Source organism: Gorilla gorilla, chromosome 3 (genome assembly GCF_029281585.2).
Source record: "Gorilla gorilla gorilla isolate KB3781 chromosome 3, NHGRI_mGorGor1-v2.1_pri, whole genome shotgun sequence".
NCBI classification, from domain to species: Eukaryota; Metazoa; Chordata; class Mammalia; order Primates; family Hominidae; genus Gorilla; species Gorilla gorilla.
Window position 1 is genome coordinate 194,959,719 of NC_073227.2, and position 22,831 is coordinate 194,982,549.

At 35.9% G+C, this 22,831-nt stretch overlaps 1 long non-coding RNA gene across 2 annotated transcripts in view; it reads right to left on the reverse strand.

Moving 5' to 3' along the window:
- The window catches only part of LOC134758276 (uncharacterized), a 70,376-nt gene extending 50,808 nt beyond the window's left edge, over positions 1 to 19,568 (reverse strand). The window contains exons 1-2 of one of the 2 annotated variants that reach the window (XR_010133279.1): positions 19,310 to 19,568; positions 11,520 to 11,623 (exon numbers count right to left, since the gene is read on the reverse strand). This is a non-coding gene — a long non-coding RNA (uncharacterized lncRNA). The remainder of the gene's footprint in view (positions 1 to 11,519; positions 11,624 to 19,309) is intronic. The other variant, XR_010133278.1, reaches the window with a different exon arrangement.
- Between the last annotated feature and the right edge of the window lie 3,263 nt (positions 19,569 to 22,831).

The window sequence follows — 22,831 nt, forward strand, 5'->3', positions numbered from 1 at the left end:
TCTCACAATTTATATGTGTAGCTGGTTAGATGATTCAGAAAATACGGCAGAAGAGAGTGATGCTACTCTCACAAAATCCTAGAGCAGGATTGCCCTTGGGGCAAAGTAGCAGATGGAAGCCAAAGGACATCACAGGGACTGTTATGGAAGCTCAGAGTCTTCAAGGAGAGCATCTGGGCTTTGAGCAGACTGTTGGGAAGAGTGTTCTCAGGAAAGTAAGAAAAATGTCACAGGATGCTGGAGGAAAGGAGACCTTAGTTATGTACGTAGTGCCAGAATGTTTGGCAGCACTATCACCCGCAGTAACTTGGACAATAGAAAATGTACTCAATGAATTTTTAGATCTATCTAGGGAGATTTCCAGGTAGTGTGGTGAAGGTACCTTCTGGCCTCTCTGTCTATGATAAAATGTGAGGAGAATGGTAAGTAACACAAAAGACTGCCGCTAAAATATCAGAGTAGGAAACAATGGCTCAGAATGGAAGTAATACTCCATTTGAAATGGTTTTGAATTGAGCTATACCCTTGTAAACATTATTTTGAACGTATTTATCCAGGAACTTAAATACCACAAGCATCCAACAAGAGAATTGTTCTAAAAGATTGTAAAATATTAACCCATTTTTCTCAGTACACCATTATAATGAATGGTGGTGTATGTTTGTAATGAAGGTCTGAAAGTTGGAAAATAATCGGAGGAGCCACTGAGCCCAGGCAAGATGTAGATAAAACAGAATGGCTGACTGGTGTGGCATTAGGAGCTCTGACTGATAACGTGCAAGTTGAGACAGTTCTCGGTTCTTTATATATCATAGGCTACAACTACTTTAAACAATAAGGTAAAAAAAGGTATATATGTAATAATCCTAATATGCCTTTTTTTCAATATTTGGAATCTTTAGAGGTAAAACATTTAAACTCCAGGTATATCACTAATCATGACAGGACTACTTCAGGTAATCAATATTATATTAAATTTACCATAAACATTTGTTAACACTATTTTGCATTCTGATGACATGTTTGATTGCTAAATCAAACAAGAAGGAAAAGATAGCCCACATGCACTAAGCAAGAAATGGTTAAGCAGCCAGCTTATGCATACTACAACAGCTAGGGAAAATCCTTGCTATGACTTAGGAATGAAGGCAAAAACGTGGAGTCTTTTAAAACCTGGATGTTATTACTTTGTTCCCAAATCCAAGATGACCATAAAGACACCTGCCCACTACTCCCTCCCCGTCTGTAGGAGCTCAGTCTGGGAAGAAGGAAGCCAACCTGAAGGCATTACACAACTGCAGGTTTAAATGGAAATGTTCAAGATCCAGAAGCCAGTAACATCGAATGTGCAAATTGATTCTTCAGCCTGAAATTATTTTATATAATAATGAATGGAGTAACAAAATTTGGCCCAAATTTATTTCTGATTCTATAGTTAGTCAGAACCTACTAAGTGGTAGACAGTGAGGAAAACAAAAATTTGAAAAAGTCTGTTTCTGCCCTCAAGATGCTTACAGGTAGACTTTGTACAACTCCAATACAAGTCAGCCTATGATAGTATAATATTAAAACATAAATATATAACATAAAAGTATAAACGTGGCACAAGAACATTGAAAAGTCATTCTACTTGGAGGCATGTGCGTTTGGAGTTTCAGAGAAAGCTGAAATGAGAAGGTGGCATTTCAGTGGTTTTAAAAAGCACATAGTAATTTGGGAAGAAAGATAATGTGGGAGCAACATAAGCAAAAAATAAAATAAAATAAAGGTGTGAAAATACATGATAGATTCAAGGAATTATGAGCAGTCTCACATTTTGATATGGCTACATAAACCATGGTCATAACCTTTGAAAGCAATTGATAAATATCCTAAACACCATGTTAATAATGAGTTTGGAGTTTGGACTTTTATCTGGTGGGCAATGGAAAGTAATAGAAGTATTTTAGGCAAAGTCATGGCATAATCAGATCTGTGTTTGGGGAAAAATCAACTGCACTCTCCAATATGGTAGTGATGAGCTGCTTGTGGCTATTTAAACCTAAATTTAAGTTAATTAAATTTAAATAAAATCAAAAATTCAGTTCCTAAGTTGTAGTAGCCACAATTTAAGTGCTCAGGGCAGATATAGAGCATTTTTGTCATTATAGAAAGTTCTGTTAAACAGTGCATATGTAGAGAATGGACCAGCGACATCAGGCATTAGAGGGAATAAAACTAATTAAGGGGCGAGTATTTTCACAGCCACCCCAAAAGATAATGAAGCCCTGCTATAGGAGGAGTGGTAATGGGAATAGAAACTGAGTAGACAGAGGCAAAATCAATTTATAACTTAAAGGTGATTGGGGGCTAATAGTGAAATTTAATTCATATGCCTATCCTCTTTAAGAGTACTTATTTAAGAAACAGATATAAGATTCAGAACAAAATATTTTCTAAGTTACTAAAATAGGGGAATTGGGAAATGTGGCTTTAATCTGGTGTCACAATCATATTTTTAATACCTGTATTCTAATTCTATGTTTTGGAAGCTGCAACAAAAAAAAATTGCAAATCTAGGGGAGTGTGGTAGGTAACCTCCATGGTGGTCCCCAGTGATTCTTCCTTCATGGTATCCACACTTGCTTAGCCCTCTTCCTCTCTGAATAGAGCTGACCTGTGTAACCAATAAAATGTCATGGAAATAATTGTGTAAATTCTAATCTGGCTAAGTCAGAATGGACGTTAAAGCTTCCATTTTTCTCCTGCTTGGATCAATCACTCTTGTGGAAGCCAGCCATATAGCAAGGCCACTCAGCCCTAAGGAGAAACTGACATGGCAAGAAGGCCCCCACCAGCAACAACTATGAACTTAACCAGCATGTGTAAACTCCAAGGAGTTGGAAACAGATTCCCCAGCCCCAGCCAAGCCTTCAGATGACTGCAGCCCTGGCTGACATCTTGACTGTAATCTTATGATAAACACTGAAACAGAATATGAGCCAAGATACCTAGTTAAGCTATCCCTATAATTCTGACCCCATAGAAACCGTGTAATATTATAAGTGTTTATTGTTTTAAACTGCTAAGTTGTGGGGTAAATTTTTTGCACCAATAGATGTAGGGAGTTGTTTCTTAGACAGCTGATCCTTCATCCAAGGATGTAAGGAAACAAGACAGACATCTACATGACTTTTGACTGTATTCATTCCATACAGTCAAGATATGTGGACCAGTGAACTTTAAAATCTCACTATTCACATTGCTGCAATAAGTCAGCCCTCTCATGAAGACCTTAGGTATGAAGTTTGCTAGTATATTCTAAGAGAAATCTCTTATAGAAGCATGAGAACAACTTCCTAAACATCAGTGACCGGTTATAGAACATAAGACAGAGCAATGAGTCTAAGATGACTTTGGATAAAGCCTACACTGAGACAGAGATGGGCTTTGCAGTGGAGCTTCTGTTGAGTTTCCTTTTTCATATTCGAGCAGAGAATGTGGAAGAAGTGTAGTGGACATTTCAGGAACTTTGGATTATAAGCTTATTATCATTTTGACTTCTGCTCATGTATTTGCTTTAATCATATTTTATATTTCTAACCAGAGTATCAGTTACAGACATATTATTTTCATTAATTTACCCAAAACATTTAATTTAATGTTAGAAATGCTTGAGAAACATTGTCAAAATTTTGCTTCATCTTACTATAACAGATATTTGCTTTAATTAGTATTTACTTTGATTGTACAAACTTAGTGCCAAAAGTACATAGCAGTTGATATGTCATTGGAATAGAATATAAATTCTAGTAATAAAAATAATAAAAGAATTTAAAAATCCCATCATAGACATTTCAAGTGAAGTTATTATAAACCAAGGACTTCAATAGCAACCATTCCTGGAGCCCCGGTGTTAGATTTTTTTTTTTTTTAATACTGTAAGTTTTAGGGTACATGTGCATATTGTGCAGGTTAGTTACATATGTATACATGTGCCATGCTGGTGCGCTGCACCCACTAACTCGTCATCTAGCATTAGGTATATCTCCCGATGCTATCCCTCCTCCCTCCCCCCACCCCCCACAGTCCCCAGAGTGCGATATTCCCCTTCCTGTGTCCATGTGATCTCATTGTTCAATTCCCACCTATGAGTGAGAATATGCGGTGTTTGGTTTTTTGTTCTTGTGATAGTTTACTGAGAATGATGATTTCCAATTTCATCCATGTCCCTACAAAGGACATGAACTCATCATTTTTTATGGCTGCATAGTATTCCATGGTGTATATGTGCCACATTTTCTTAATCCAGTCTATCATCGTTGGACATTTGGGTTGGTTCCAAGTCTTTGCTATTGTGAATAATGCCGCAATAAACATACGTGTGCATGTGTCTTTATAGCAGCATGATTTATAGTCATTTGGGTATATACCCAGTAATGGGATGGCTGGGTCAAATGGTATTTCTAGTTCTAGATCCCTGAGGAATCGCCACACTGACTTCCACAATGGTTGAACTAGTTTAAAGTCCCACCAACAGTGTAAAAGTGTTCCTATTTCTCCACATCCTCTCCAGCACCTGTTGTTTCCTGACTTTTTGATGATTGCCATTCTAACTGGTGTGAGATGGTATCTCATAGTGGTTTTGATTTGCATTTCTCTGACGGCCAGTGATGATGAGCATTTTTTCATGTGTTTTTTGGCTGCATAAATGTCTTCTTTTGAGAAGTGTCTGTTCATGTCCTTCGCCCACTTTTTGATGGAGTTGTTTGTTTTTTTCTTGTAAATTTGTTTGAGTTCATTGTAGATTCTGGATATTAGCCCTTTGTCAGATGAGTAGGTTGTGAAAATTTTCTCCCATTTTGTAGGTTGCCTGTTCACTCTGATGGTAGTTTCTTTTGCTGTTCAGAAGCTCTTTAGTTTAATTAGATCCCATTTGTCAATTTTGTCTTTTGTTGCCATTGCTTTTGGTGTTTTGGACATAAAGTCCTTGCCCATGCCTATGTCCTGAATGGTAATGCCTAGGTTTTCTTCTAGGGTTTTTATGGTTTTAGGTCTAACGTTTAAGTCTTTAATCCATCTTGAATTGATTTTTGTATAAGGTGTAAGGAAGGGATCCAGTTTCAGCTTTCTACATATGGCTAGCCAGTTTTCCCAGCATCATTTATTAAATAGGGAATCCTTTCCCCATTGCTTGTTTTTCTCAGGTTTGTCAAAGATCAGATAGTTGTAGGTATGCGGCGTTATTTCTGAGGGCTCTGTTCTGTTCCATTGATCTATATCTCTGTTTTGGTACCAGTACCATGCTGTTTTGGTTATTGTAGCCTTGTAGTATAGTTTGAAGTCAGGTAGTGTGATGCCTCCAGCTTTGTTCTTTTGGCTTAGGATTGACTTGGCGATGCGGGCTCTTTTTTGGTTCCATATAAACTTTAAAGTAGTTTTTTCCAATTCTGTGAAGAAAGTCATTGGTAGCTTGATGGGGATGGCATTGAATCTATAAATTACCTTGGGCAGTATGGCCATTTTCACGATATTGATTCTTCCTACCCATGAGCATGGAATGTTCTTCCATTTGTTTGTATCCTCTTTTATTTCCTTGAGCAGTGGTTTGTAGTTCTCCTTGAAGAGGTCCTTTACATCCCTTGTAAGTTGGATTCCTAGGTATTTTATTCTCTTTGAAGCAATTGTGAATGGGAGTTCACTCATGATTTGGCTCTCTGTTTGTCTGTTGTTGGTGTATAAGAATGCTTGTGATTTTTGTACATTGATTTTGTATCCTTAGACTTTGCTGAAGTTGCTTATCAGCTTAAGGAGATTTTGGGCTGAGACAATGGGGTTTTCTAGATATACAATCATGTCGTCTGCAAACAGGGACAATTTGACTTCCTCTTTTCCTAATTGAATACCCTTTATTTCCTTCTCCTGCCTAATTGCCCTGGCCAGAACTTCCAACACTATGTTGAATAGGAGCGGTGAGAGAGGGCATCCCTGTCTTGTGCCAGTTTTCAAAGGGAATGCTTCCAGTTTTTGCCCATTCAGTATGATATTGGCTGTGGGTTTGTCATAGATAGCTCTTATTGTTTTGAAATACGTCCCATCAATACCTAATTTATTGAGAGTTTTTAGCATGAAGGGTTGTTGAATTTTGTCAAAGGCTTTTTCTGCATCTATTGAGATAATCATGTGGTTTTTGTCTTTGGCTCTGTTTATATGCTGGATTACATTTATTGATTTGCGTATATTGAACCAGCCTTGCATCCCAGGGATGAAGCCCACTTGATCATGGTGGATAAGCTTTTTGATGTGCTGCTGGATTCGGTTTGCCAGTATTTTATTGAGGATTTTTGCATCAATGTTCATCAAAGATATTGGTCTAAAATTCTCTTTTTTGGTTGTGTCTCTGCCCGGCTTTGGTATCAGAATGATGCTGGCCTCATAAAATGAGTTAGGGAGGATTCCCTCTTTTTCTATTGATTGGAATAGTTTCAGAAGGAATGGTACCATTTCCTCCTTGTACCTCTGGTACAATTCGGCTGTGAATCCATCTGGTCCTGGACTCTTTTTGGTTGGTAAACTATTGATTATTGCCACAATTTCAGCTCCTGTTATTGGTCTATTCAGAGATTCAACTTCTTCCTGGTTTAGTCTTGGGAGAGTGTATGTGTCGAGGAATTTATCCATTTCTTCTAGATTTTCTAGTTTATTTGCATAGAGGTGTTTGTAGTAATCTCTGATGGTAGTTTGTATTTCTGTGGGATCGGTGGTGATATCCCCTTTATCATTTTTTATTGTGTCTATTTGATTCTTCTCTCTTTTTTTCTTTATTAGTCTTGCTAGCAGTCTATCAATTTTGTTGATCCTTTCAAAAAACCAGCTCCTGGATTCATTGATTTTTTGAACGGCTTTCTGTGTCTCTATTTCCTTCAGTTCTGCTCTGATTTTAGTTATTTCTTGCCTTCTGCTAGCTTTTGAATGTGTTTGCTCTTGCTTTTCTAGTTCTTTTAATTGTGATGTTAGGGTGTCAATTTTGGATCTTTCCTGCTTTCTCTTGTGGGCATTTAGTGCTATAAATTTCCCTCTACACACTGCTTTGAATGCGTCCCAGAGATTTTGGTATGTTGTGTCTTTGTTCTCGTTGGTTTCAAAGAACATCTTTATTTCTGCCTTCATTTCGTTATGTACCCAGTAGTCATTCAGGAGCAGGTTGTTCAGTTTCCATGTAGTTGAGCAGCTTTGAGTGAGATTCTTAATCCTGAGTTCTAGTTTGATTGCACTGTGGTCTGAGAGATAGTTTGTTATAATTTCTGTTCTTTTACATTTGCTGAGGAGAGCTTTACTTCCAACTATGTGGTCAATTTTGGAATAGGTGTGGTGTGGTGCTGAAAAAAAATGTATATTCTGTTGATTTGGGGTGGAGAGTTCTGTAGATGTCTGTTAGGTCCACTTTGTGCAGAGCTGAGTTCAATTTCCTTTAAACTAGCATCATTTAATTCTCTGAAAGAAAATTTAATTTTGTGTTTCTGTTACAATGATAATCTAGAAAATTAAGACATGCATACATTGAATCATATAGCTGACCATGTTAACCTGAGTGTGGCCACTCAAGTTCAATTCCCATGTTTGTACGTGTCTACAGTCCCATTGACACTAACTGAAGGCCAAATAATGTTGCAGTTTGCCATATAAATTTTTAAAAATAACAATATTTTGAACGTAGAAAAGTGATGAGAGGATTAGATAATTGTAGGATAATTATTATTACTTATAGAATTATTATTATTAAATAATTATAATTGTAGAGAGAAAAATTGACAAGTCAAATTTTAAAAAATAAACAATAACCCTATATTGTGGCTTTAGGTGCCACATTTGAGCTCTAAACTGGCATATGGGGAAGACCCTGTTTGCTTAATTTGCAAACATTCATTTGCAGTAAGGATAGTGGTAAATGAAGTGTGAAAAACGTTTCCATTTAGGTTACAGAAATAATTGATTTAGATATCTATTTAATGTTGATTTCAGTAACACTCAATTTCACCCCAACGTCAAGTAAACAATATAGTTGAACAGAGCTATCAAGAACTACCTTGTTAAAATGACATGTAGAATAATACTGAGTCTTTACATTTCCCTTTATGACTGTTCTTTTCATTTATAAATGACTAATAGAATAACCATCATTTTACACAGGAAATAATGTGCCTATAGAACTAGGTTTTTTAGAGGATTGAGTAGTGGTATGCCAAACACAGTAGAAAATGTTATGAAATATAATTTTTTATTTGTTAAGTCATGTAAGTTATTTGCCATATGTAAACTTTCAGATTAATAAATTTTTTAACTTAGTCATTCTAATTTTTTCCTTGTATCTTAAGCCTTCCTCTTTTTTTGCCTCAAAATCACAGTGTACTGGTGTAAATTCTCTAGGCATAGACTTAATAATCACAGAAAACGTACATACATAATGTAATATGTTTCTTTAGGGCTCAATATGTCATTTCAGTTTTTGTGTTTCTCCTCACACCTATACTGGTACTGAAAGGATGCAACAGAGCCATCAGCAAATATACAACTTCATATCAACTAAAGGTACTTTACACAAGAGAAGAGACTCCAAGGCAACAGATTTCCTATAGCAGTCTTTTCCTAAGAGTACTAAGGTAATTAGCCTCAACAGGAGATAATTTCGGTTCACAGGGGTTGCTGTTGTTTTAAGTGTTTCTGGGAAAATTGGATTTTCCATTGATAGCAGTTTTAACATGTCACACTGGAGCCAGAGTGAATTAAACTGAAGAGCTACACAGTCTAAACAAACATTCCTTCCCATTATCAGAAGCCTGACAACATAATAGCATAAACTATAGTCATGTGGTCACACTCACAAGTAATGCAGAAACAATTAAAAATCAAAGAAATGCTACATTTTGTAAAGCAGACTTAGTTGAGGTAAGCATGTTTAAAATTATTACTTTTCCTTCCTCCCCTACAAGTTTTATATTGTGCTTTAAAGTTGAAAAAAAAAATAGCAATGTTTGTTTGAATCACGATTAGTGATTAGAAAATCCAAATCTCTCTAGCCTGTGTTTTGTATTACCAAAGTAGACCGTGGTACCATTGCAACATAATTCAAGTATTTAAACTTTGAAAACACTAGCTGATTTGACATGCTTTTTTTTTTATATTTTTCTGTTTTACAAAAATTGCACAAATTACTGAAATAAATTTGGAGCTGTAATTCCACTATGTTTTACCTTTCCTCAAAGATGTTAATCAAATTTGTTATATTTACACATGTAATGGATGATACAGTTTACATGTCAAAAGTAGGGTGCATTTATAGATAATTTTTCTTAATTTCATAACTAAGAGATTTTTTAAAACTCATAAAAATTGATAGAATTACACTTCAGTAGGCTCTGAAATGAAAACATTTTGTCAATAATTTTGAAATTATAATATTACTTTCCTACATTTAGATGACTTGTGAAGATAATAAAAAATTATCAAAATGCTTTTGGCTACAGAATGTGTCATAAAATAGTAACAGATTTTTAACTGTTATTCAAGGAAGGTTGTACTAATTATATTTCAGAAAATCGTTGAGACTTAGACTTTCTCTCTGCATGCGTGTGTACGCGAGAGAAAGAAGAACCTGCCTTCACATGCTTTGAGCTTGGTAACCGCATATCTAACACTTCCCAAGACCCACATTGTCAAGTACTCCATTCGCATAGGTAGATTCAAATTTACTGAACCTTGTTGTTTTTATTCAGAAAAGGAAATAAATCAATTATCATGATATTAAAACATCTTCAAGTGAGGCTTTGTTATTTCTTCTGTATCAGTTCTCTAAGTAGTGGTGTGGAGAACTCACTTTACTCTTAACTTCATCTTGATTTGATGTCTCTTTTCAACAACTGAATATTCTTCTGAATTCAGGGATCGAGACCGAGTGATAAGTGAGCAGGGAATACCAAGATGCACCAAAATTAATAGTGGTAGGAATTCAATTCCACTTAATTTAAAAATACCTATTGTAAAAATCGCTAGGCACTCTAAAGGATATAATAATTGCAAATAGTCACTCAATCCTTAGGGAACATACAAGAAGTGAGGAGATAAACTATAGAAATAATCTACACAAGGCACAGTGTGAAAATACTTTTTAAAAAAGTGCTGGGAGAACAATAAAAAAGATAAGTTCTGAAAGTATCCTCAGACCAATGATTCCCAGGCCAGGCCACACATGAGAAACAGCCAGGAAAATCTTTATAAAAATTGAAATTAGTACTTTCCTGGACCCACCGGTTAAGCACTTTTGGGGGGTAAAAACTGAGCATATATATTTTTTAAAACCTGTCCTGATAATTTTGAAGTACAATCAGATTTGAAAACACTAGTCCACACTATCTAAGCATAAGCTAGTTACAAAATCTTATGTAAATATATCCGTAGCTCTCTTAATTATTTTCTAAATGGGGCTCCCTCATATGGAACTGACCCTTCCAAACTTAACTTCCACTTGCAAAATTCAAAACATCCTCCAAGTAGTTCCACCCAGCTTCAATACTTTGTTTCCTCAGACCACATTCAGAATTTAATATAAACATCAAATATTTGTTGACATATATTTCCTTCTTTGCATACATTCTTAGTGATCTATTCACATGATTTATCTTGACTACACCATGATTTCAGGTAGTGGATTGTATAAATTTTTTCTTGTAGTTAGAAAATGTATATATATGCATCCATGCATGCATGCAAACACATCCATGTATGCTGTATATACATTTTGCACGTCTTCCCACATCAGCCTAGTCTTGTGTTTGGTCTATTGTAGTGTTGAGTATCTTATTGACAAAAAACATTAAGAAACTGCTCTTCACGAGCGTGTTCCCAAACATTTTAGTAATAATACTGTTGACCCTTGAACACAAGGGGTTTGGGGAGCCAAGGCCCCACACAATGCAAGGAAAACTTGCATATAACTTTTGACTCTCTGCTATAGTTTGGACATTTGACCCATCTAAATCTCATGCTAAAATTTGACTTCCAATGTTAGAGGTGGGGCCTAATTTGGGTCATGGGGATGGATGCCTCATTAATAGATTAACGCAGTGGGGTGGAGGTGAGTGTTCTCACTCTTCAGTTCCCGCAGGAGCTTGTTGTTACAAAGAGCCTGGCACTTCTCCTCACCTACTTGTTTCCTCTCTTGCCAAGCGATCTCTGCACATGCTGACTCTGCTTCATAGCAGCCTGAGACCTCACCAGAAGCAGGTGCTAGTACCATGCTTCTTGTACAACCTGCAAAACCATGAGCCAGATAAACTTCTTTTCTGTATAAATCACCCAGTCTCACATATTCATAGCGACACAAATGGACTCTACTGTTGACTGGAAGCCTCAATGATAATATAAACAGTTGATTAACACATATTTTGTATGTTACATGCATTATATACTGTATTCTTACCATAAAATAAGCTAGAAAAGAAAATGTTATTAAGAAAATCATAAGGAAGAGAAAATATATTTACTATTCATTAAGTGAAAGTGAATCATCAGAAAGGTCTTCATCCTTGTCATCTTCACATTGAGAAGGCTGAGGTGGAGGAGGAAGAGAAGGGACTAGTCTTGCTTTCTTCAGTGTGGCAGAGGCAAAAGAGAATCCACATATAAATGGACATAGACAGCTCAGATTCACATTGTTCAAGGGTTAACTATACCTCCCCACCACCCAAAGCAATTCTGAATGTGAATGATTTACTTTACTTATATTATACTTGTCAAACTTTTGGGCTATTTAAACCAGATTCCCTGTAATGTTAATGGTGAAGAGGAGTGAGACCAATTCCCAACATTTAGCAAATCATTTTTGGGCATAAGACGGGTGTGGAACCCAGGGATTGGAGAGAAGATAGCAAACAGAAGGGGAGAGAAGCAGGGGATGTGAGGATTCAGCAGAAAAGGATCATGGCTGCTTTCATGGATTCCACATCTTTCTCCCCCACTCAATAGTCTATAGACCTCACTTTTGAATTCTGGTTCCTCATTTTATTATAATAGTTTTACAATCTGTTATTTTACACCAAGATTTTTCCTTCTAGTATAATATCTGCTAAAATGTGAAGCTTATTTTTTAAAATTTGCTCAGATTTGGTATTTCCTGCTCTCTCAGAATACACTATTTCTGCTAACCTGTGTAAACTGTATAGTAATAATAAAGAAAGAGGCTGGGTGTGGTGGCTCAAGAGACAAACTCCATCAAAGGAAGAAAGAAAGGAAAGAAAGAAAGAAAGAAAGAAAGAAAGAAAGAAAGAAAGAAAGAAAGAAAGAAAGAAAGAAAGAGAAAGAAAGAGAGAAAGAGAGAGAGAAAGAAAGAGAAGGAAAGAGAAAGAGAAGGAAGGAAGGAAGGAAGAGCTTCCAGAGAATTGTTAAGTATAATATACTTTTTCATTAATGCATATGTATGGCCAAATGGCAATGCCAGTTCACAGAAAATAGCAACATTTTATATCTTTAAGGTCGTTAGACAAATGGATATAAAATATTTCTGACAGTGTCACTGAGTTCAACAAGCTAGATTGGAGAAAGAGAAACATACCAAGAGCTCCCCATGGAAAATAAATTTATCTCCTTGTGTTAACAACAACAACAACAAATCCTATGAGGCAGCTGAATGGGCTATGGAAAGAACAGAGTGGAATGCTGGCACTGTGTTCTTTTCATTGAAAACCATTATGCAGAGCCCATTAAATTCTTCCTAAGGAGAACCTTCTGCCTGGCTAAACTTGAGTTTAATCGTACCATGCTTCCAGACCATGCAGATTTCTGATCCAAAACAATTTTGTTCCCAGCCCATAACACAATTAAACATCCCTCTGCATCAAGGCACAGGAAAAAAGTACCCACGATGCAATGGAGATTACATTCTGTAAAAATTCACCAGCCAAGGAAGAATAGTGCCAATGGAAAGTTGAACATTAAAATAGTTCAAAAGGTGAATTGGGTGTTGCTGGAATATACTGTAGGGCTCTCAGTTTCCAATAGTCACCCTGGGTAAATAACATTAACTGGGTTGACCATAGTCTCAAGCTCATTTAATTTTATTTTAGCAGTTATTTTAGGTTTTCCCCTAAATGCTGTGTACATAGGAAAAAAATATGTTACTTTGTGTATTGACTGATTTCATAAAGTATTTCTTTTTTTCCCATTCAGCTCATTAGGAGAAATTTTTTAAAAAAACGGAAGTTAGGCATCAGCTCAGGAAAAGTATTTACAGATTTAATAGTCATTTGACAAATATTCAGCCAACATATATTTACCAAGAATTGGCTATGTCTAATCCCGCTTTAAAGATTACAAAATAATGCAAATCTAGATTATGTGGTCCTTGTCCCTAAAAAGTTTTCAATCCCACCAAGAAAATACATAACCTGAAAAAAATTCATGTGATAAAAGATTGCTTGAAGGATAAGATGAATTGGCTTCTATCTGCTAACTGTGTTTTGGGGGACACCATAGGATAACATCCCTCTACCAGTTGGTGTTGATGAAATGGGATGAACTTGAACTCAACTTAGCTTAAATCTCCATTTAACACTGGTTTCTTCATGCAAATCATTCAACATTCTCTTGATGTCCATTTCCTTAGCAGCAAAATGGAAATGATATCTTCTCTCATACATAAAATTTATGGTGAGATTAAAAGGTGAAATAACACATGTAAAAATGATGTTTATTTTTAATCATATAACTTAATTTGGAGCCTAGTTTTGTTTGCTACGTACAAGGCTGCGTGCTAAGTGATTAGCAGATGTTGTGCCATCCATATTCAAGAAAATCTTTTGAATCTTACATATTGTGCATAAATCTCAGTATTTTTCCTGTCTAAAAGATGAGGAAACCAAAGCTTAAGGAAGTTAAGTGAAACATGCCAATATCCCACTGTAGTAAGGGGAAGTGTTCAAAACCTAGGTTTTTCTGAGTCCAGAGAACCCTCTTAACCAGTATGCTATATTGTCATCTTTTTTGTGCAAAAGTAGCAATTGATTTCTAAAGTATGTGTTATTAACTTCTTCTCTGAAATTCCTACACTCACTGCTAATGATCCATATTGTGAAGTCTGTACAATGTCACTATTAAAATGGCCAGACTAAGTGCAGGAGGAGACTAGGGTTGGTATTCTAGCCTTCTTCTGTTTGGAGAATAGTTTCTCAAATTGTATAATGTTGGAAGTAACAGAAAAGATGGTTTTGAGGTGATGGAGCATGTGACCTAAGTGGTCTGAGAAAGTGATAGAAAAAGAAGTTGGCATTCACAGGTCCCCGAGACAGGCCCCAAACAAGATCTGTTGGACGGACGTATAGGCCTTGGGTGTCAGTCTTGGACTTTAAGAGAACTCTGTGCAGAGATGGAATGCAAAGAATGTACATGAAGAAGATAGATAAATGCATAAAGTAAGTGATCCTCTAGTGATCAGAAACATTTTCCTTCACTGTCCCTATATTGCCTCTTAATTTCTGGCCTTGACCTTGTTATTAATTGGGCAGAGTGGATTATAGAGAAGACAACAATGGGAAAAGTAGCTAAGAGCAACATCACTCCTTTGGACTAGATTGAAGCTATGCAAAATGATTTTCAATAAAACCCTCTCTGCTCAGTTTTAAAAGGTACAATCATACGTTCACATAAAATTGGCTTGTGCATAAAGAAGAGATGGGTTATAATATTTGTATATAGTAAATACCTATATTTTGAGATCTTTACAATTATAAAGGTATTCTAGCAGAATAATTTGTATAAAGTAGCGTAAGTAATAATGGCATTTCAATTAAACCTTGAATGGGTTCCTCTACAGAAATTTCTAAATGTGGGGTATAATTTTGATCTGACATTCAGCCCATTGTAGGATTTACATTAAATTGTGAACCCCTAGAAAATAGGAGAGTATCTCCTTTTAGTTTTGTGCAATGCTTAGTGCACCTAGAGATCTTAGTGGGTTTTTTTTTAAAGCAAGTACTAGTTTGGCTAATGAAAAATTATTTTTAAAAGATATGTCAACTAGACATCTCCAGTGTGCCATGCCCAAGATTGTATTCTTGATCTTCTTGCCAAATATGTTCTTCCCATAGTCTTCTACATCTTAGTAAATGACACATTTTGCTCAGGCCAAAAGCCTTAGAACCATCCTTAACTCTTCTTTTTGTCTCCCATCCACATCTGATCCATCAGCAAATCTTATGAATGTCTATTTGTTAGGGTATAGGCTCAGTTGCTCTAATAAGGAGATCACAAAATAGAGGCTAACAACCTTAGAGGTTTGTGCTTCCTCATGTAAGAGTTCAGGGAGGATGGTAGTCAGTGCTCCATGACAGGGGGACAGATCTGCCTCCCTCAAAACATTCCAAGTGCCCTGGTTTCTAGAAAGAAAGAAGGAAAAAGGAGAAGCAAATGCAGGGCAATTATCATTAGGAAGATAGCTTGGAGTCTGCACACATCTCTTCTACTTACATCTCACTGGTGAGACTCTAGTCATATGGACAATCTTTGCTACAAAGGACGCTTGGAAGTGTAGTCTCTAGCTGGGCACCCATATGACCAAGAGGAAGGGGTGAAAAGATTATGGAGGACAGCCTATGATCTCTGTCACAGGTTTATATTTCCAAAATATATCTAGTCTCTAATTACTTATCACCTCATCACCCCCATCATCACACTACTAGAAGCCCCAATTGTTCACCATTGCAATATCCTCCTAACTGGCATTTCTGCTTCTGTTCTTGCTTCCCTAAATGTATTCACAACTGCCTGTGATGATGTTAAAACACATCTGACCAAGACATTTTTTCTTCCCTTAGTCCTGCAATAACTTCTCATCTCATTATGAGTAAGAGCTCATGGTCTAGCCTCTGCTACTTCTTGACCTGAACTTCTACTCATACCAGGGGCTGCTTGTTGGTTCCAACATGTCCTGTATGCTTCTTCCTCCCGGAACTCACAGCCATGCAATCTAACATCCTCTTCTTCCAGCTCTCCCCCAGGCTCACTCCTCAGCTTCAGGTCCTGATTCAAATGGCTCCTTCCTGGCAAGGCCTTGCCTGGACACCCTATTTAAAACTGCAGCTCTTCCATCACTTGAGACTCTTTAGCTCCTTTGCCTGTTTTATTTTTCTCCTCAGCTCCTTCTGTCATACTGTATATTTTACTTATTTGTCTTGTTTCGTCTCCCCTGCCACCGCCACTTTACTCCCCAACCCCAGAAGGTTCACTCCAAGAGAGTAGATGTTTTTGCCTGTTTTGTTCTTAGCATCTTATATAGCGTCCGACCCCATAGTAGTTGCTCAATAAATACATTTAAGGAAATTATAGAGAGAATAAATGTGTCAGTAAACCTCAGCCATCTGATTTTCCATTTAAAGCACAACCTTGGTATAGATATCTGGAAATTAAGGAAACAATCTGATAATGATAATTAACGTGAAGCTATAAGACCAGGAACTATGAATGAGCTATGGAAGAAATCTCGGACTTGAAATTGGAAGATTTAAATTTAATTGCCATTTTGAGACTAACCTATTTATGAAATTTAACGATTAGCTTCCTCTCTTTCGGCCTCAGTTTTCTCAGCTAAGTAAAGCATAAATATGTACTTCAGAGGTATTTGGAAGCTGAAAGATGTGAAAAAGACAATGCCGTATCTGAAAGTCGTTGCATATATTTATTCTTAAGTTTACAACATTTATTAAAACAGGAATATCATGGGATTTACTAATTTCAAGAAGTTCATCTGGGTCCTTTGGATAAAAGTCTTTTTCTGTTTTATGTTTCAGATTCTAACCCTAAGGTTGTGTTGAACCTCAAAGATGCCTTGAATATGTTTAGTAAAATAATTACAGTAATAGTAACTAGAAAGTTTCTGTATGTAGTTAAGTGTTTTCATATAAGTTATTGCATTAAATCTTCATAAAAGCCCTATAAGTACCTACAGAAACATATGATTGTTGCAGGCTTTATTAATTACAATTATAATAAAATGAAATTTAAAAATACCTCAATGTTGGCACTAAGGTACAATTAAAAAAATTGTTTAAACATAAAATCAGTATTTTTTCCTGAAATGGGTGGTTACTTACATGGTAACTTTTCTCCATTAATCTATTATTTCCTCAAGTTCAACCAACAAAGAATGTCATAAATTTTAAAAGTAAAAAGCAATATCTTTCAAAATAATTCCCTCTCTTACACTATGATAAAAGTGCATGAGAAACATTACTAAATCAAAATTAACTGCTCCAGTGTCCTGCCTAAATTAGAAAAAAAAAGAACATGTATTTCTGTACATGTTAACTACACATAGCCCCATTAATAATTTTTTGTATAGAATTTATAAGCACAACGAACTTAGAAAAAGGAAGCAAATCATAGAGAAAATGACAGAGTTTGGAAATATCAAGGAACCAGCCCAGATTCTCTGCTAATTTAGTTTCAGGAGATGACAATAGTGCTTTTTTATCTCAGACTTGGCTCAAGCTTGGGGAAAAACATTTCCCCAGGAAATTTTAGCCCAGCTGAAGCAATTGATTTTTACTGCTTGTACCCAGCATCCTCATTTCTCAGCACTACTCAATGCACAACCACTCAGCCATACACATTCGGATGGTTATTCAGAATTGAATCAACAACTTTGACAGAGTCAATATCTCTGCTGGCCTGTAACAAAATGGCCTTGTTATTCCAGAAGATGGACAAGAACCAGATTAGACATCCCAGTTTCCTAGCTACAGAAATTTAGACAATCAAAAACAGTGTTGGAATATCCAGTGTTTCTTAAGATACCATGGAGGGAGCACGTGCTTCAAAAAGGGCATGGTGCAATTCTTCAAGAGGATAAAATGTATCATATTCTAAAAAATACCTTTAAAAATGGACAACTCAAACTTCCTGTTATTTTATGGATGAGTCTGGACACACTCACAAAACCTTTTTCTACAAAATTTTCAGTTTATCGGCCACAGTGGTGGCCATAATAAAATTCTTGACAGTATTACTTTTAACGCAAACAACAGATAACTTCAACTGATTGAAATAAAAATGTAAAAGCCCCCTGGATGTTAAAAGAATAACTGAATGGCTCCTTGCAAATCTTCTACCTAGATAAATTTTGTTCTGAATATGGAAGTTTTAGTATCACCATTACTTTCATTAAGTTTTATAATGGTAGCTAAGATAAGTCTAGCTCAGAAAATGCCAGAGTGTTTTAGGTTTAAAGGGTCACTTCCTTAATAGATTGGGGTTGTGTCAGATCTACTTTAAAATGAGATAGTACATATAAAAATACTTTGAAAAGTTAAAAGCATCACATAAAAGCAGGACCTTTCTTAGATGGAAACCCTGTTTTGGAAGCACTTAACTATAATTACAAATGCTGATAAATGAAAAAATAGGTCACCAAAAATGCTTTCATAGGCTTTTTCTTCCCCAGTGCAAGTGCATTCACTGATGAGAAGAATCTATGCCATGCGGTAACACAGCAAGACCATTTAAATACCAATCATGTAATAAGTAATCAAATCCGAGGGCTCCCTTGGGCTTTTACCTCCAGGATGAATTTTTCCCCACCCTTTTTGGCCCTGTGTAAATGTAATTTTGTTTTAATAATGTTTTTAAATTATGGTTGTCTAATAAACATAATTTCAAAAATTGTCCTTCAAAAAGGACTCACTTTTCAAGACTACTTTGTAAACCAGTAAGCTTCTCCTGACTTGTTCTTCTCGAAGGGTCTGGATGGTTTCATTTACTTCTTCACTTTTATAGGAAAAACAATGTAAAAAATTTTTATTATCGATAGAGCATTAAGAAACAACTTCATGCAAAAAAAGTTAGTCTGGCCTTAGGTTGTGCCCTGTAAAGCTGTTAGATAGCTCTATCTCCCTCTACTGGCAAAGTCAGCAACCCAGATTCTGAGTTCCCTTGACCCAAAGAATGTCACCCCCAGAAACAAACAAGAAAACAAACGAGAGCTGCTTCCACAATTAGCCCTAAGCCAGACAAGACTGGGAATTTTCTTCCCACCTTTCAAAGAAAAAGGATTACCATGAATAAGCAGTGTTCAGAGGAAAAATGGGAACTATTTTCCTTAAACATTAAAAAAAGTACCAAGAAGATTCTTGGAGGTTAAAATGCAAGTGCACAATGATCTGTGTGCATAGAATGTGACTTTTTTCCAGGATAAATAAAAAAGAACTAAACAATTTGTAGAATGCAGTCACATCAAATCTGATGGTGGAGAATGTGTGTACATTTTTTAAAAAATCAAATACCTTACCTTCTTGATAAATGGCTCATAAGGGCACTACTACCAGGAGTCGCTGAAGGCAGAACCCTAGCTTAGGTATTTTAAGTGCCATTACATGTTCTCTTCAAGTTCATAGGGTTAAACAGGTAAGTGGTTTCACATGTGGGTCCTTCCTAAAAAACGAGGACAATAATGATGAGCTAGCCACTTTTTTAGAGGTGGAAAAAAACTAGTTAGAATCCACGCTCTCTGGAGACAGAGTTCTGCAGTAAGTGGAACCTTCTGACGACGGAGCCTGGAGCCAGCAGCTGGGTTCTGTCACCCTGACTGGGGCGGCCCTGTTAGTGTAGCGTGACCCCTGGCGCATTCGCACAGATAATACCGGCACCTCTTTTCACTCTAATCTCCTACCCGTCTGAGCAATTCAGCAGGAGATAGGGGCATTAAGGCCGTATTATTCCAAACAACATTTAGCTGAATGGTAGCTGAAGATTGTGACAGCAAAAGACAAATTCTCCTGGTCAAATACTTTCCTTCCCAGAAAACCTTCCTGTTTCAGTACTTTTGAGACACAAAAATGTCATTAAAATGGAACCAAAGCGGGAATCCCACACCATCCTTAGCTGAACCTAGGAAAACTTTAAAATTCCAAACAGAATTTCTTGGAGTTTCTCATGCTACAATGGCCTGTCATAAATAACACCAAATAGCCAGATAAAGAAGGAATCATTTATTCATGTATTTGCATATTTTGTTGACATTATGCCATATCTCCAGATATGGCTGTTGTTCACAAGTGAGCAGAGTTCCAGGGAGAGATGTACAGATAGCCTGTTTTTGTAATATGTATCTAAATACTTGGTGGCATGTATGCAATCTTCCTGGAAGGAGATGGTATTATAAGCACATAACCTAGGTCAGAACTCTAAATGCCAATGGCCCAGTGTTGCTTTTTATGTTGGTGATACAACATCGTCTACATTTAGATAGCTGATAATGTGTTTTCTCAAAGCTGAAGGGGCAAAAGTAAAAACTTTCTTAAATGTTTACAGATAATTTTAGTGCTATAACTGTAGGCTAACATTACTTTGTTTTTCAAAGTGGGAATCTAAGCAAATTAATATTTAATATATATTCAGGAAATTAACAGCACTCTTCCTGGTTGCTTTTTCTATTTCTGTTGTTTTTCCTTTCAAAATATACAACAACAGGATTTTGCTGTGATGTTCTAATAATTTAATTTGGGTTTTAAAATTCTAGCAATGGGACTTATGGGAAAAAAATAAACTATCTCTCCGGTAATCTGCAATGCCTGGTGCTCTGAAATAAGATCAGACAGTGATCAGAGATGATTCTTTCCTGTGACAGGGCACTGTGTTTTGGCAAAAGCTGATTATTCTCTTAGTTTTGTCTGTGCAGAACATGAGGTTGCTTATGTGCGAAAAGTTGCTGGGTTGCTACAGCCAAAACGTCTCACACTTTGAGGTTCACAATGGTTATTAATTAAGAATAATAAAAATAATGTTTAAAATCTCCTTCTGGAAAAATATGCGTATTTCATACTTAACAGGAAGTGAATACAGCAATGAAGAGCTGTTTTACATATCTTTTAAACAATAATGACAGACTTGTTTAATAATAAAGATTGGAATTCCTACTTTGAATAGCATATTATATAGCACTATAATTCATACTTCATCTGAGAAAAATACATTTCCTGCGTGTCAGCCAAAATAGGTTCATTTGATGTTGTTCTGTTGATCAAAGGAAGTAGGCTCACTCTGTGGGCATGTACGAACATCGTCTCATGGTTAAAACATAGCCAAATAGGGTTGTGGGAAGAGCTAGATTAAAAAATAGGCAAATGAAGCAATCAGTCCAGGTCACTGAGCTACATAAATCACTAGAATAAATAATAAATATGATGCCAGGAAACTAGGTTTTCTGCAGAACACTTTGTACATAACTGATAAACTGTAACTTGGTCCCTCTCACAATGAAAATAAAAAACATTTCTTGCCTTTGTCCACAACAGTCTATTTCTTGATGAGTATTTAATTTTGGCTATGATTCACAAGAGAGCGTAGAGTTCCAGGGAGAGTTCACTAAAATTCAGAAACAATACAAGGCTTTACTGGAAAAGTGATTTATTAAATTATTGAAATAATTATTTAAAATTTCAATTGTATAATATACTCCTTAAAAAATTGTTTATCCCAAAGCTTGCAAATGCAAATTGAAAAATAAAGAAATGCATATAAATGAGATGATTTAACGGGCATGAAAGCCGGGAGAAAACAAGCATTTACATTATTTTGAACTAAGCTTTCTAATTACACCTATGCAAGCTGTAGCAAATGATGGAAAAGTGTAAATAAAAGACAACTTCCCAACTCTTAAAATATCTTTTTAATGGAGTAACAAAAACCAATTGCAGCAGCAACGGCAAAAAGCAATCATAGGAATATATTTAACAATAAATATTAACAGAAGAAAACTATACTATTGGAAGTAAAAGTATTCATGACAACAGGAAAGACATTCCCTATTCCAGCATTGGATGTCTCAATAGGATGATGCCAGTTCTCCATTAATTAATTTATACATTTACTGTAATCCCAATAAAAATACCAGTGACTTTCTTTTTAACAGAGCTAGGCAATTTGGTACTTAAATTCATGTGAAACAATAAACACAGATGACTAGCTAGAAAAACACTGAGAAGAAAGGCAATTAATTAGCAGGGGCTAGGCCTACAAAATAAGAGAACATACTACAAAGCATTTTAATCAAAACAGTGTGATACTTGTGCGTGAACGGCTAAAAGGCCAACACAACAGAATAATAATCCAGAGATACTCCCGCTATATATGGAGATCTAGTGTATGGTAACGGTGCTTTTCAAGTGACTGAGGTAAAAAATTTTTTGTCTCATTTTTAATAAATTTATTGGGACAACTAGATGGCCACTTGGGAAAAAATAAAATTAGATTCAGCTTTTGCATCAAATAAATCAGAGATGTGCAAGTAAACATGAATTATGCAGGCACTACAAGAGAGCATCAGTAAATTCTTCTCTGGGTGAAGAGAAACTTTCTAAGTATAATTGAAAATCCAGATTCAACAAAGGAAACTATGATAAGTTGTACTATATAAATTTATAAATTTCATGGCAAAAAATAAGAAAGCCAAATATCATAAACAAATTCAAAAGACAACAAACTAGGAAAAAATATCTACGGTATATATGACAGAGAAGGCCAATTTCTGTAATATTCAAAGAACTTACAAAATTTGAAGAAAAGAACAATAAAAATCCTGTAGGGGAAAAAAAGGTCAAATTGTCATGAACATAGAAGCCACAGAAAGAGATACAAAAATAGCCCTTAAATATATGAAAAGATGTTCAACTTTACTCATGTTAGAAAAATTCATATTAAACTTCAGTGGAACACTATTTCTCACCTGTTAGTTTGGCAAAAAGTCAAAACCTGACTGTATACTTTTTTGATGATGACATTGGGAAACTGAAGTTCTCATACATTGCCAGTG